The sequence below is a fragment of the Mercenaria mercenaria genome, unplaced genomic scaffold (assembly GCF_021730395.1).
Source record: "Mercenaria mercenaria strain notata unplaced genomic scaffold, MADL_Memer_1 contig_1991, whole genome shotgun sequence".
In the NCBI taxonomy this organism is placed as follows: domain Eukaryota; kingdom Metazoa; phylum Mollusca; class Bivalvia; order Venerida; family Veneridae; genus Mercenaria; species Mercenaria mercenaria.
Window position 1 is genome coordinate 1 of NW_026460016.1, and position 13,307 is coordinate 13,307.

General features: G+C 35.9%; 1 pseudogene; it reads right to left on the bottom strand.

Moving 5' to 3' along the window:
• Positions 1–279: 279 nt before the first annotated feature.
• LOC128552060 (uncharacterized) lies at positions 280–8,417 on the bottom strand (annotated as a pseudogene).
• Between the last annotated feature and the right edge of the window lie 4,890 nt (positions 8,418–13,307).

Here is a 13,307-nt window from a genome sequence, read left to right on the forward strand (position 1 = left end):
TGGCCAGTTTTCGAAAGGAACCGAGATATTATGCCAATACAAGTTGTGTGCAAGTTTGATTAAAGTTGATTGCAGAATTTTGTCTCTCGTGTTCACAAGCAAAAAATAGCAAATTTTGGCCCTTTAAGGGGCCATAACTCTGGAACCCCTGATGGCATCTGGCCAGTTTTCGAAAGAACTGAGATATTATGCCCATACAAGTTGAGTGCAAGTTTGATTAAAATCAAATATAAAATGTGGTCTCTTTTGTGTTCACAAGGAAATTGTGGACGGACGGACTACGGGCGATCACAAAAGCTAAAAAGGATTACAAAAGCTCAACTATTCATTAAACAGTCAACCTATTAATAGCTGTACAAATGTTGACAGACCACAAAGATAAAATTGCTCTGCAGTCAGAAAATTTTTTAACAACAATAGTAAGTTACAATATTTGGAGGCTGTCTGCAAAGTGCATCCTTGATAAAATTTTGGCAAAAACCCTTAAAGTTTTCACCAGATATGCAAGATCAACATCATACATTGTCTGCCTCAAACATAACTGCATGTACATGCAAGTCAAATTTCTAAATTTGTTCCTCATCCACTGGTTTTCCATGTGTAACTTCACAATTCATATGCCATGGCTCCAGCCGGGTTCTTTTAACAGTTTCGAAACCACGACTAATTGACAAACTGTCCCGATAAATGCTAATTCTTGCACTCGCATGTTTGAAGAACTCTGCTTTATAGTCATTTTTCATCATAGTGTCTGTTATACCTGAACACAGATATTTGTAGTTGATAACACACCTTTGCCAAAAGTGTCAGTTTATTTAAACTTTTGTCTGGGTTGAAATCGGAAATGCTGGACTTTCAGCAAAATATCATGTTTGCTGTCGTAAAAATAAAAGCAAATGTCTTTCTTCGAGGCAGCAATGCAAGGTATTAAGAAATTTTTATATTCAGGATGGAGTTTCTTTTGTAGGAAGGAAAACACAATTGTCCGTGCTAATGCTTGATCAGGATCAGAGCCCAAGTAATTTTTTTTCACGTCTGTAGAACATCTTCTGCCTGGTGAGACTGGTGATTCTCCTTGTATGACAACTGGCAATTCAGAATTACCAACCAGAATGTCAATGTATCCATGCCAACCAGCACCATTCCCTACAATGATAATTTTAATTTTGTTTGCTTGAATAAATATTCTATATACTTTATAGAGATAGTACCAAACAAGAGGGCCATGATGGCCCTAGGTCACTCACCCGAGAAACAAACTATAACAGTGTAAACATGTGTGACCTAGTGATTTCATGGAAATAAATCTTCTGACCAATTATCATTAAAATTGGAGCAAAAATCTTGAGTATAAACAAGTATTTTCTTTGATTTGACCTAGTGACCTACTTTTTGAACCCAGATGACCCATATTCAAATTTGACCTAGATTTCATCAAGGCTATCATTCTTACCAAATTTCATGAAGATCAATAGAAAAATACAGCTTCTATCGCATACACAAAGTTTTTCTTTGATTTGACCTAGTGACCTAGTTTTTTACCCAAGACTACCCATATTCGACCTTGACCTAGATTTCATCAAGGCAACCAATCTGACCAAATTTAATGAAAATCCAGTGTAAAATGCAGCCCATATTGCATACACAAGGTTTTTCCTTGATTTGCCCTAGTGACCTAGTTTTTGAACTCAGATGACCCATATTCGAATTTGACCTAGATTTCATCAAGGCTATCATTCTTACCAAATTTCATGAAGATCAATTGAAAAATACAGCCTCTATCACATACACAAGGGTTTTCTTTGATTTGATCTAGTGACCTAGTTTTTGACCCCAGACTACCCATATTCGAACTTGATTTAGATTTCATCAAGGCAACCAATCTGACCAAATTTATTGAAAATCCAATTTAAAATGCAGCCCCTATTGCATACACAAGGTTTTTCCTTGATTTGACCTAGTGACCTAGTTTTTGAACTCAAATGACCTATATTCAAACTTGACCTAGATTTCAATAAGGCTATCATTCCGATAAAATTTCATGAAGATCAGTTGAAAAATACAGCCTCTATCGCACACACAAGGTTTTTCTTTGATTTAACCTAGTGACCTACTTTTTAACCATAGATGACCCATATTCTAATTCTGTCTAGATTTCATCAAGGCAGTCATTCTGACTTACATTATATTTTCATGAAGATCAACTGAAAAATACAGTCTCTATCGCATACACAAGGTTTTTCTTTGATTTGACCTAGTGACCTACTTTTTGACCTCAGATGACCCATTTTCAAACTCAGCCTAGATTTCATCAAGGTTATCATTCTGACTTAATTTCATGAAGATTAATTGAAAAATACAGCTTCTATCGCATACACAAGGTTTTTCTTTGATTTGACCTAGTGACATACTTTTTGACCTCAGATGACCCATTTTCAAACTCGGCCTAGATTTCATCAAGGTTATCATTCTGACTTAATTTCATTAAGATTAATTGAAAAATACAGCCTCTATCGCATACACAAGCTAAATGTTGACAGACGGCAGACAGACGGACATCGAGTGATCACAAAACTGCTCAGGTGAGCTAATAAAATATTTATTCTTAACCTTTACCCTGCTATATTTCTAAAATGGACTGGTCAATCATTCAATCTAGACAGTAGTACCACTTATCATTCAAAGGGGTGTTCACTGAAAATTTACTGACTGAAAAGCGAACAGTGCAGACCATGATCAGACAGCACGGATTATATAATGTTGATCTTAACAACAAAGTGAATATATTTAACAATGTTCAATGAACATACTGAAAAGATACCACTTTTAAAACTGCATGGCATGGTAAATCATCTAACTAAATATCAAGTCAAAGGACTAAAGATTATTTCCATAAGTAGGTGAGATGAAATTGAAAGCATGTGTAAGGCTTGATTATCAAAGAAGCAATAATTAGGAGATATATAACAGCTGTCTTGCCAAAAACTTTAACCTGCTTTCTAAGACCAAAAAGGGGTTATAACTTTAACAAGAGCTGTCCGTAAGACAGCCAAGCTCGACTATTCGAAATATTGTCCCAGAGGCAGGAAAATATTACCTAAAAAGGTTAAATATCAAAAGAGTTTTAAGTTCAAAAGGGGGAATAATTTGACCAAAATGCATATCAGTTATGGGACTTGCTGCTATCAACTAGTTTTATAACCCCTAAGGCACATGTGAAGTTTCAATTCAATATCTGCATTAGTTTTGGAGATAGAAACTCGCATATAAAACTTTAACCAGAATTTTCAAAGTCCAAAAGGGGGCATAATTTGCCCAAAATACATGCCAGAGTTATGGAACTTGATCCAGTGAGGTTAGTAATTGATCTAGAAAAAGAAAAAATAAGTTTCAAATCTATATGCCTTTTAGTAATAGCTGTATGTACTTGCACGCAAAACTTTAACCAGAATTTGCTAAGTCCAAAAGGGGGCATAATTTGGCCAAAATGAAGGTCAGAGTTATGGAACTTGCTGCTATCAACTAGTTTTATAACCCTGAAGACACATGTGAAGTTTCAAATCATTATCTGCATTAGTTTTGGAGATAATAACTTGCATGTAAAACTTTAACCAAAATTTTCTAAGTCTAAAAGGGGGCATAATTTGCTAAAAATACATGTCAGAGTTATGGAACTTGACCCAGTGAGGTTGGTAATTGATCTAGAAAAAGAAAAAATAAGTTTCAAATCTATATGCCTTTTAGAAATAGCTGTATGTACTTGCATGCAAAACTTTAACCAGAATTTTCTAAGTCCAAAAGGGGGCATAATTTGGCCAAAATGAAAGTCAGAGTTATGGGACTTGCTGCTATCAACTAGTTTTATAACCCCGAAGACACATGCGAAGTTTCAAATCAATATCTGCATTAGTTTTGGAGATAGTAACTTGCATGTAAAACTTTAACCAAAATTTTCTAAGTCCAAAAGGGGGCATAATTTGCTCAAAATACATGTCAGAGTTATGGGACTTGTCCCAGAGAGGTTGGTTATTGACCTAGAAAAAGAAAAAATAAGTTTCAAAGCTATATGCCTTTAATTGATGGCTGTATGTACTTGCATGCAAAAACTTAACCAAGGTGTGACGCCGACGCCGACGCCGACGCCAGGGTGAGTAGAATAGCTAGACTATTCTTCGAATAGTCGAGCTAAAAATATACTTGACAGAGTTAGAGTGATAGGAACTGTTTCATCATATGGAAATCCACACCCTGAGTGTAGTGTCGTGAGGAAGTAATTAGAAGTCAGTGACCTAAACCTCTCGGCCAAAGAGGCCCATTGCTTATAGAATGAAGTCTCTGTTGTGTTAACAAGGTAGCTGTTGTAGGATGGACAGATTGCCAGTTGCTGGACGAAGGATGATCACAATAGCTCACCTTGAGCCTTTGTTTCTGGTGAGCTGAAAACTATATAACCTATGGCTATTTGTGACTGCTATCTAAATTTTCCTCAAGTCATGCTAACATAAAGCAACAATCTGATAAAACAAGAGCTGTCAGTGGACAGCATGCTCGACTATTCTCAGTGCTTGATAGTATAATATATGCAATGAGTAAAACTTTATTAACATTATAATAAGCATATTCTAACTTCTAAGTCGAAAAAGGGCCATAATTCCGTCAAATTGCTTGATAGAGTTGCCTCCTCCTTTTTACAGACTGGGGTCATGATGGTAAACAAGTAAGCAAAATATGAAAGCAATATCTCAATGGACTTTGAAAATATTTGGGGTGGTACGCAAACTTTAACATTTATTCTAAGTCGAAAAGGGGCCATAATTCAGACAAAATGCTTGATAGAGTTGCCTCTTCCTTTTTACAGGCTGGGGTCATGATGGTAAACAAGTATGCAAAATATGAAAGCAATATCTCAATGGACTTTGAAAATATTTGGGCTGGTACACAAACTTTAACATTTATTCTAAGTCGAAAAGGGGCCATAATTCAGTCAAAATGCTTGATAGAGTTGCCTCCTCCTTTTTACAGACTGGGGTCATGATGGTAAACAAGTATGCAAAAATTGACAGCAATATCTCAATGGACTTTGAAAATATTTGGGGTGGTACACAAACTTTAACATTTGTGTGACGCTCACGCTAATGCTAACGCCGACGCCGGGGTGAGTAGGATAGCTCCCCTATTCTTCGAATAGATGAGCTAAAAATACCTAAACTTGTATCTCCATAGTGCTCAATGATGCTTTCCCCACATCCACAATCACAAAACAATTTCTCTGCATGATGATGGTTATCCAGTGTATATGAAGATGTTGCCGACAGTCTGGAAAAATAGTGATGTGCTAATCTTACTGTCCAGTCTATCTCTGTAAGCTTGTAGGAAGGATTTACTTGTAAACCTTCAGCAGCATCTGGAAGAAAAATACTTTTTACTCCAATTAAAAATATATAAACACCTTAATAAATACTAGGGCCTTCATAATATCTGGATACACTTGTATGCTGCAATACAGAGCAAAAGCAATATTTATATGGAAGCCTTGTACCATTGTTTTTGTATTTTCTGTTTTTAGTAGTTACAAAATCTATGGATTCTGTTACAAATGAGATCATTTTCAGTTTCATAAAATACACATCTGCCAAAATAAGATTAAATTTGCATGTGTTTCATTTGTTGCCAAATATTACACATGTACATGCAGCTTGTTTACTGTTACTACTGACAGTCAGATAAAATTTGTCAAGAGGTTGTATAAAGCTGAAAAATAAAATTTCTACAGAATGCACACTTAACATATATATCGTCATATCTGAAGTCATATCTATCATCTATCACCGTTATAAAGCGGAACCTAAATCCTAACTAATTTTTAAAAAATGCATTTAGCTTCTTCACAATTTTCATGTAAACCAAACCATATTTATAGGAAGTGTCTAGGGGTATGGATGCGTACCGCTAGAATCTGATTCTAGAGGTACGGACCTCCTTTTCCAAGATACTTAGGGTTATTTACATCTTGCATTTTGTTGAAAATGAAATATCAAATACGATTTACATAATGTTCACCAGAAACTTGAATCAAAATGGTTAACAGATACCAGAATTCACCGACTGTCAAGATTTTTCTTTCGAAATTTTGTAAATAACTGCCAAACACCTAAGGGTGTGAACGATATATCGAAATTCACTGTTTCACGATACATTAGTCTGGCAATACGCATATCGTATCATAGGCCTCTTTCACGATACAAGAACGATACAGTGAAAAGTAGAAACATTGAATAAAAACTATCATACAATCAGTGTTTAAGATAGAAACTAAATAAATGTATCATTCATAACAGTTTCTTTAGCTTTAAAGCAAAATTTCAAGTACTTTCCAAGTGTAGGAACACTGATTTTTTTTTATTTTGTCACATGAATGCTTAGTTATGGTACTCAACTTGTATCACGATATGTACCGTATCGTTGCATCTGTATCGCGATATGTATTGTATCGTGAGACAAGCGTATCGTTACACCCCTACGAACACCAAACTTTTATAAATCATGAGGAATCAGCGGGCCAGGCACAAAATAGATTAGACAAAATAATGTTCAATCATGTTGTGACAAACCATTTTTTAAAACATCATTTAGGTTATTTATGTTTACCTCACATTTGGTTAAAACATTACGAGATACATTGAAGATTTTACTAACAGTCCCTTTTACTTGTGTCTGTTAATTGATTTGTGTCTGTTAATTGATTGTAACATAAATTGTTCTGTGCAGATTATTATAATTGCTAAATAATAACATAAATAGGTGCCTTGTCTTGTTGTTAAGTTTAGTTGTTGTTTTCTTCTGCTGAATTTCCAACATATAGTCATCATTCAAGAGTTCGATACACTCGATTAATCTTTTTTCAAATAAATAAATCGGCACGGAACAGTATATTCATTTGGAGTTCCTCAGTAATTTACGTTTACAAAGAAAATGTAAAACAATTGGCTGAACGCTGGCATCTGTAAACCAATTAGATTCACTTTTTAGGTGAATATTCTAGAGGTAATCATTTGATTCGAACCCCTAGACACTTCTATATTTATATTTAACTATATTTATTCACCTGATAAATTTTGAAATATGTGCAGGTACAGACCATTGTTCCACTGTTAAATTATAGCTAAAAAGAAGCATGAAAACGCTTATAAATCTGGATGGTTTATTTTATGATCGGATATTTTATAGTTGCCATTTAAAAGTCAAAAGTTATCACGCTGTCCCTAAACATCATTTGGACCAGGACTTGAGTTGCAGACTGAAATGAAATGATCATAATGATATGTGTTGGACTAGAGCAGGCCCGGATCCAGGGCCGGGCCAAAGGGGCCCGTCTTCTCCCCCCCCTCCATGGGGAGAACCCCCAGACCCCCTAAAATGCGGGGAGTACCCCTCCAGAACCTCAAACTTTAGACCAAAAAATGCACCAGAGGCCAACATTTCATACCTGTATTTCGAAATTTTCCAGGGGGAGAGCCCCCTGATCCCCCTAAAATGACAGGGATACCCACTCCCATACATCAACGTGTTTGGACAAAAAAATGCACAATCGCCAAATGAGGGGAGTCCCCCTCCAGTACTTCAAAATTTAGACCAAAAAATGCACCAGAGCCCACCATTTCAAAAACTTTCTTGGAGGAGATCGACCCACTCTTCCCCCCTCCCCCCCCCACAATACGGACAGAGACCCCCCTCCCGTACCTACCCCCTCTCTGCGATATGCACCTCGCCGGTGACACCTTTGGTCTAAACAGTAAACTGGTGCCCCCACTTTCCTTTCCTTCCATATAGTACAGACACCATCTGGTGTATACTCGTACTGGCGCAGTGGTGATGTGAGTGGTTGTAAAGCTGTACACTGGTGTCATTAAAGTGTCTCTATTTACAGTGCATTGAAAAACAGCGCCCACCCAATCAAATATTTCTGGATCTGGGCCTGTAGAGTATGATACTGTTCCTCATCATGGGTCTTTTTTGTGTGATAGAGATGGTACATTAATTAGCCTACCTTTGTCAGACAGAAATGTCAGCAACTTGGACAACAGATTTGAGTTATAAGAACTATATTCATCAGTTGTTAAATTATCTCTATTTTCAATGTAAGAACTGACAACTTGTTTTCCACGAGTAAATAAACTTATAAACGAATGTAATTCTGCGCTCTGTCTTTCAGTTGGGCATGCTGCCTTTGAAAATGGAACTCCATATCCAGCTGCTGCATTGCAAGATAATATCTTTAATAAACACAGAGCAGAATTTTTCCCATCCAAACTTGTTAGATTACTCTTAAGATCTTCCATTTCTTCAGGATTCAATCTAAACCTTTCGAACACACATTCTCGCTTTAATTTCTTCGCCACGGACTCTCCTGCTGCCATCTTAAAATTAGTAGAGAAATAAAATAAATTTATGTTTTGGATAGGATTAGTTTTCTAAGAGAACTAGCAGTAAGCACCGGTTGCAAAATCCTCATTTGATTTATCGTTCTTGACCTATCGGGTATCAACCAATCAGCATTTAGTTTATAGAGTATATTTGCCAATCAAAAACGGCGTAATATTTCAGGCTCCAAATTCGAACCACGAGTAACAACACAAAAATAACACTGAAATAAATGTCTTAAAAGAAGAAATATCTCAGTTGTCAGTCCAGTTCTTCTAACGATGGAAAGCAGAGTATGAATATCATCAAATTACGCTTTTGTTATCTAATTTATATCGATGCGTTTCTCGAGTTCGAAGTCTTTTTGACGGCCGATAAGTGCGTTGTTTCATAAACATAAATTCCGTTTGTCCAGGTTTAAAATGAGAAAAGGGAAGAATAATTTCGAACCGCAGTTGCTTCAAGTTGTAGTGACAGTAGGTTTATACACAGACACTCCCTCTCCGCCCCTGCCAGATATCAGCCAATATTTTTAGCCTTTAACAGTTTAAAACACTGAACACAAATCTCAAACATGTTTTGTTACAAATTCAGCATGTTTTAAAACTTGCCATTTACTATCAATGCAATAAAGAGTAAATAACTTACTCCGAGTGTTTCAAATTCAATATAAACTGCTTGTCCAAGGAATACTAGAAGCAATCGGAGCTTGGTAGGTGTTGCGCAGTCAAAATTTTATTTATCAACAGCCGGGACACAGACAAAATCATCAGTGGTTATAATAAAGGAACCTATAATAAAAGTATTCGCTTTTGACGTCACCTGCCACGGTAGCAGAGAGGTCTAAGGCGCTGGTTCATATTACTGTAGTTTTTTAGCTCAACTTTTCGAATAAAAAGTAGAGCTATTGCACTCGCGTCAGCGTTGGTTAAAGTTTTTGATAGTCAAATATCTCTGTTACTATCAAAGCTCTTGACTTGAAACTTAAAATACTTATTTACCATCAAAGTCTACACCAGAAGAAACAATCCCCATAACTCTGTTTGAATTTTGAAAGAATTATGCTCCTTTTTAACTTATAATTTTTTTTAAAAAATTTGATAAAGTCAAATATCTCTGTTACTATTAAAGCTTTTGACTTGAAACTCAAAATAGTTATATACAATCAAAGTCTGCACCAAGAGTTTTTGGTTAAGTCAAATATATCTCTGTTACTATCAAAGCTTTTGACTTGAAACTTAAAATACTTATTTACCATCAAAGTCTACACCAGGAGAAACAATCCCCATAATTCTGATTGAATTTTGACAGAATTATGCCCCTTTTTAACTTAGAATTTTTTGTTAAAAGTCAAATATCTCTGTTGCTGTTAAAGCTTTTGACTTGAAACTCAAAATAGTTATTTACTATCAAAGTCTACACCAGGAGACACAATTCCCATAACTCTGATTTGAATTTTGACAGAGTTATGTCCCTTTTTAATTTAGATTTTTTTTTACTGGCAAAGCTCTAATTCAGAGTCAAGCACTGAGAAAAGTCGAGCGCGCTGTCTTACTGACAGCTCTTGTTGTTAGGGCCGTGGTTTGCTCCCCACTGTTGGCAATATTTTTTTTTTCGAAAATGATTCTTTTTATCTTGAGATGAATAGGAAAATATTACATTTGGAAAAAAAGAGAAAGAAATCATATCGCCCATAGCGGCAGGGAACCAGCGTCCCTGACAAAAAACTGTGTATTCTGAACCAGTGACTTTGCCCTCTCAGCTACCACGGCAGATGACTTTCAAGGCGTGTATTTTTATTATAACAAGGGCTGTAACGAATACACTAAGGGGCGAATATTTATTCATGAATTCTATACGAAAAGGTCACTGAACATTATGTGGCTTTTGCCAACAATATATTACAGTCTGCTGACTAGATTGTAGTACTTACTGGGTACTCAGAACACTGTGATTGTGAACTAATACTGTTCAAAAGTAAAAAAAAATAAAAACAGTCAACATGTAACCTTAAAGAGCTTTGAATTCAAATGACTTAAACTGTCAACTGTTTGGCAAAAAATGACTAGAGGCGACCAAAAACTGATGATGTGTATTTGACAGGAGGATCCCCTATTTCAACGGTTTACTCGTTGCTCAACATGTTGTTTATGTAGACAGTTTTCGGATGTCTTAAAATGGGAATTCCCAAAGCTTAGCGACGTGGTCACTGGTTAGAGTGTCCACCTATGGATCATGAGGTCCAGGGTTCGAGCATTATAAGGGACCTAGGTATTTCAGGGTTAGAATTTAATAGTTTTTTGAACTTTTTGCGAGTACAAAAAATTTCAGCTTGTAATTTATCAACTTTAGTCACAATTTTGTTCAACCGTTCAACAAGGTTCTGTCCTCCATAACACTACTGGTAAGCGTGTGTAGTACAAAACACTGTTTTTACATCATATATCGTGCCCGCGCATACTAGTAGTTAATGTCTTGCGTAATCAAAATCTGCAAACAGTCCAGGCATTATGTAAAAACGTAATCAGTCGGTGCGTACTGTGTGAAACATCATCATTAAATGCGTATTTACAGCAGATCGAAACTGAATGTTAAAGAAATGGAAACTGTCGGAATTTCTACTTGAGATTTTGCACTTTGCGAGCTTGGGCAAAAGTCACTCACATTTTTCAAAATGCAAGCTTAAATTTCGAACCCTGTATTTTCTCTCCCATGGTATACTTTAAAGTTTATGGAGATTACTGTAAAAAAGAATTTAACGTACAAAACAAAGAAAAATTTGTTCTTGTAAATTTGTCCACTGACAAAAATGGGAGTCAACAGTCACAAAGCGAAAACAAAAGCACAAAGAGCTTGCAAGTACAAGTCAGAAAGTTTCAATAGTCCTAATATGTCTTCGTTTGAAGTCTAAGGGCATTTCTGATAAGTGTTCCACTGCTGGACATGACTTATACAAGCAAAAGTATTGGCAGCTTATTTTTTGTCACAATTACAGTTACACACTTTATTATGTTTGCCTTTGTTACTACCTGTTGATTTAATTGTCCAAAAATAAAGAATTATTGGCAGTTTCATGCATGTTTTAATGTTTAAAGTCCGGGCGAGTAAGTTTTGATTGCAGACAAGTAAATTTTTAAGTCTCATTTGTCTGTGGACAAGTGAAAAATACTGGGATTTCCAAATCCATACTTCTCATAACTTACCCGTCATCTGAAGAATTTTTTTTTTTGTTTGCTGATTTTTTTTTTCAAAATTGACAATCAGTTCCACTTTAATTTTTATTACTAAAGAAAAGCAATGTTTTACCACAAAGTAAGTTTGTTACAAACAAATGTTTTCCATCAAAGAAAAACATAAGGTTGTTTCTGAACATTATAGCAAGAAGCACTTTCTACTTACAATTAGAGGCTGCGGTATTTATATACATTAATTTAAGATCCATGTCATTGTAACACCTTAATATAACACTATGCTCTCCATGTATATAATGATATATATTAAGAGTGGCAAAAGCTGTTGTAATGCAATACGTTAAGTGATAAGTTGCTGATAATGTTTTTAGTACTTTTATAAAGCCATAATGTCTTTTCAGTTACGAAAGCCGTTGGTTTCCGCAAATACTACAGCTGGTGGAAGTAGATTGCCAACCCCTTCTAGCAGACTTAAACCTCCATCAAGCATGTCAAGTTACAGCTCAGCATCTACAAATAAATCAGTAGCAAAACGGTCCAGAAGCCCTGAGGAGGTATGTATGGACTAAATTTAAATGAGTTAATGACGAAAGTATTAGCAAAGCAGTTTTCCTATATTGAAAAAAAAACAACAAGAAATGTAATGTTTGTGTATTGTTATCAAACTGGTTCAATATACATCAAACATGTTGGTTTTTCCACTCGATTATGATTTTGTAGAGCTCTAAAATTCCGAATTGTATTCATGATATTGGTGAAGATCATGCAAGTTGAATCTCATTTCCAAGCTTATGGACTATACCAGGGCTGAAACTGAATGATAATTACTGATGAATGTGTAGCTATCAACATTCTAGACTACAATGTTCACTTAAAACAGTGTTCCCATTCAGGTACATATGTATGTGAAACATGCACAAAATGAAGAAAAACATACAGATTTTAAAACGAAACGTCCATTGTTAGAACTACTTGAGTGCCAGCCTGTGCCTAGATTGTGTCTGGGTGACATTTTAAAACAACCTGTATCATACGAGATCTGCTTACAGTCCTGAGTAAAAGGGGGAAACTTTTTTATGTTTTAGGCACCAGTAGCTAAAAGACAAAGGACTTCGGGAAGTGAAAATAAAGCAGTGTCTACCAGAGGTCCAGGCTTGAAGTCTTCCAGCAGCACTGGAAGTCTCAATTCAGATGGGTCAGCCAAAAAGCTAACATCTAGCAATAGTGGTAGTAGCTTGAGAGGAACATCAGTATTGAGTAATACAAGGTCTGCGAGGACAGCTACAGTAAAGCCATCAGTTGTTAAACCGGCAAAACCCGGTAAGTAATTGGTGATTATTCTGTGTAATTATTTTTAGCTCATCTCAAACTTTGTTCAGGAGGAGCTATTAGTAAAAGGTGATCATCTGGCATTTTATGACAACGTTTTTGTGCTTCCCAAAACTTTGTGGGTGGGGAGGGCACTTAAAGTTGCCCTCATCCGTCTGTCCGAATTTGTGTCATTCATATCTAAAAAAGTATTTGACCCAGAGTCATTGAACCTCATACGATTATTATTTAGCATGAGAAATTGTGCACATGGGGATTTAATTTGGATCTCACACTGCCAGACCAGAGTTATGGCTCTTGACTTTGTCAAAAAATGCATACAAAGGGCCTAAGTTTGTGTTGCATGCATTCCAAACTGTATTTGAC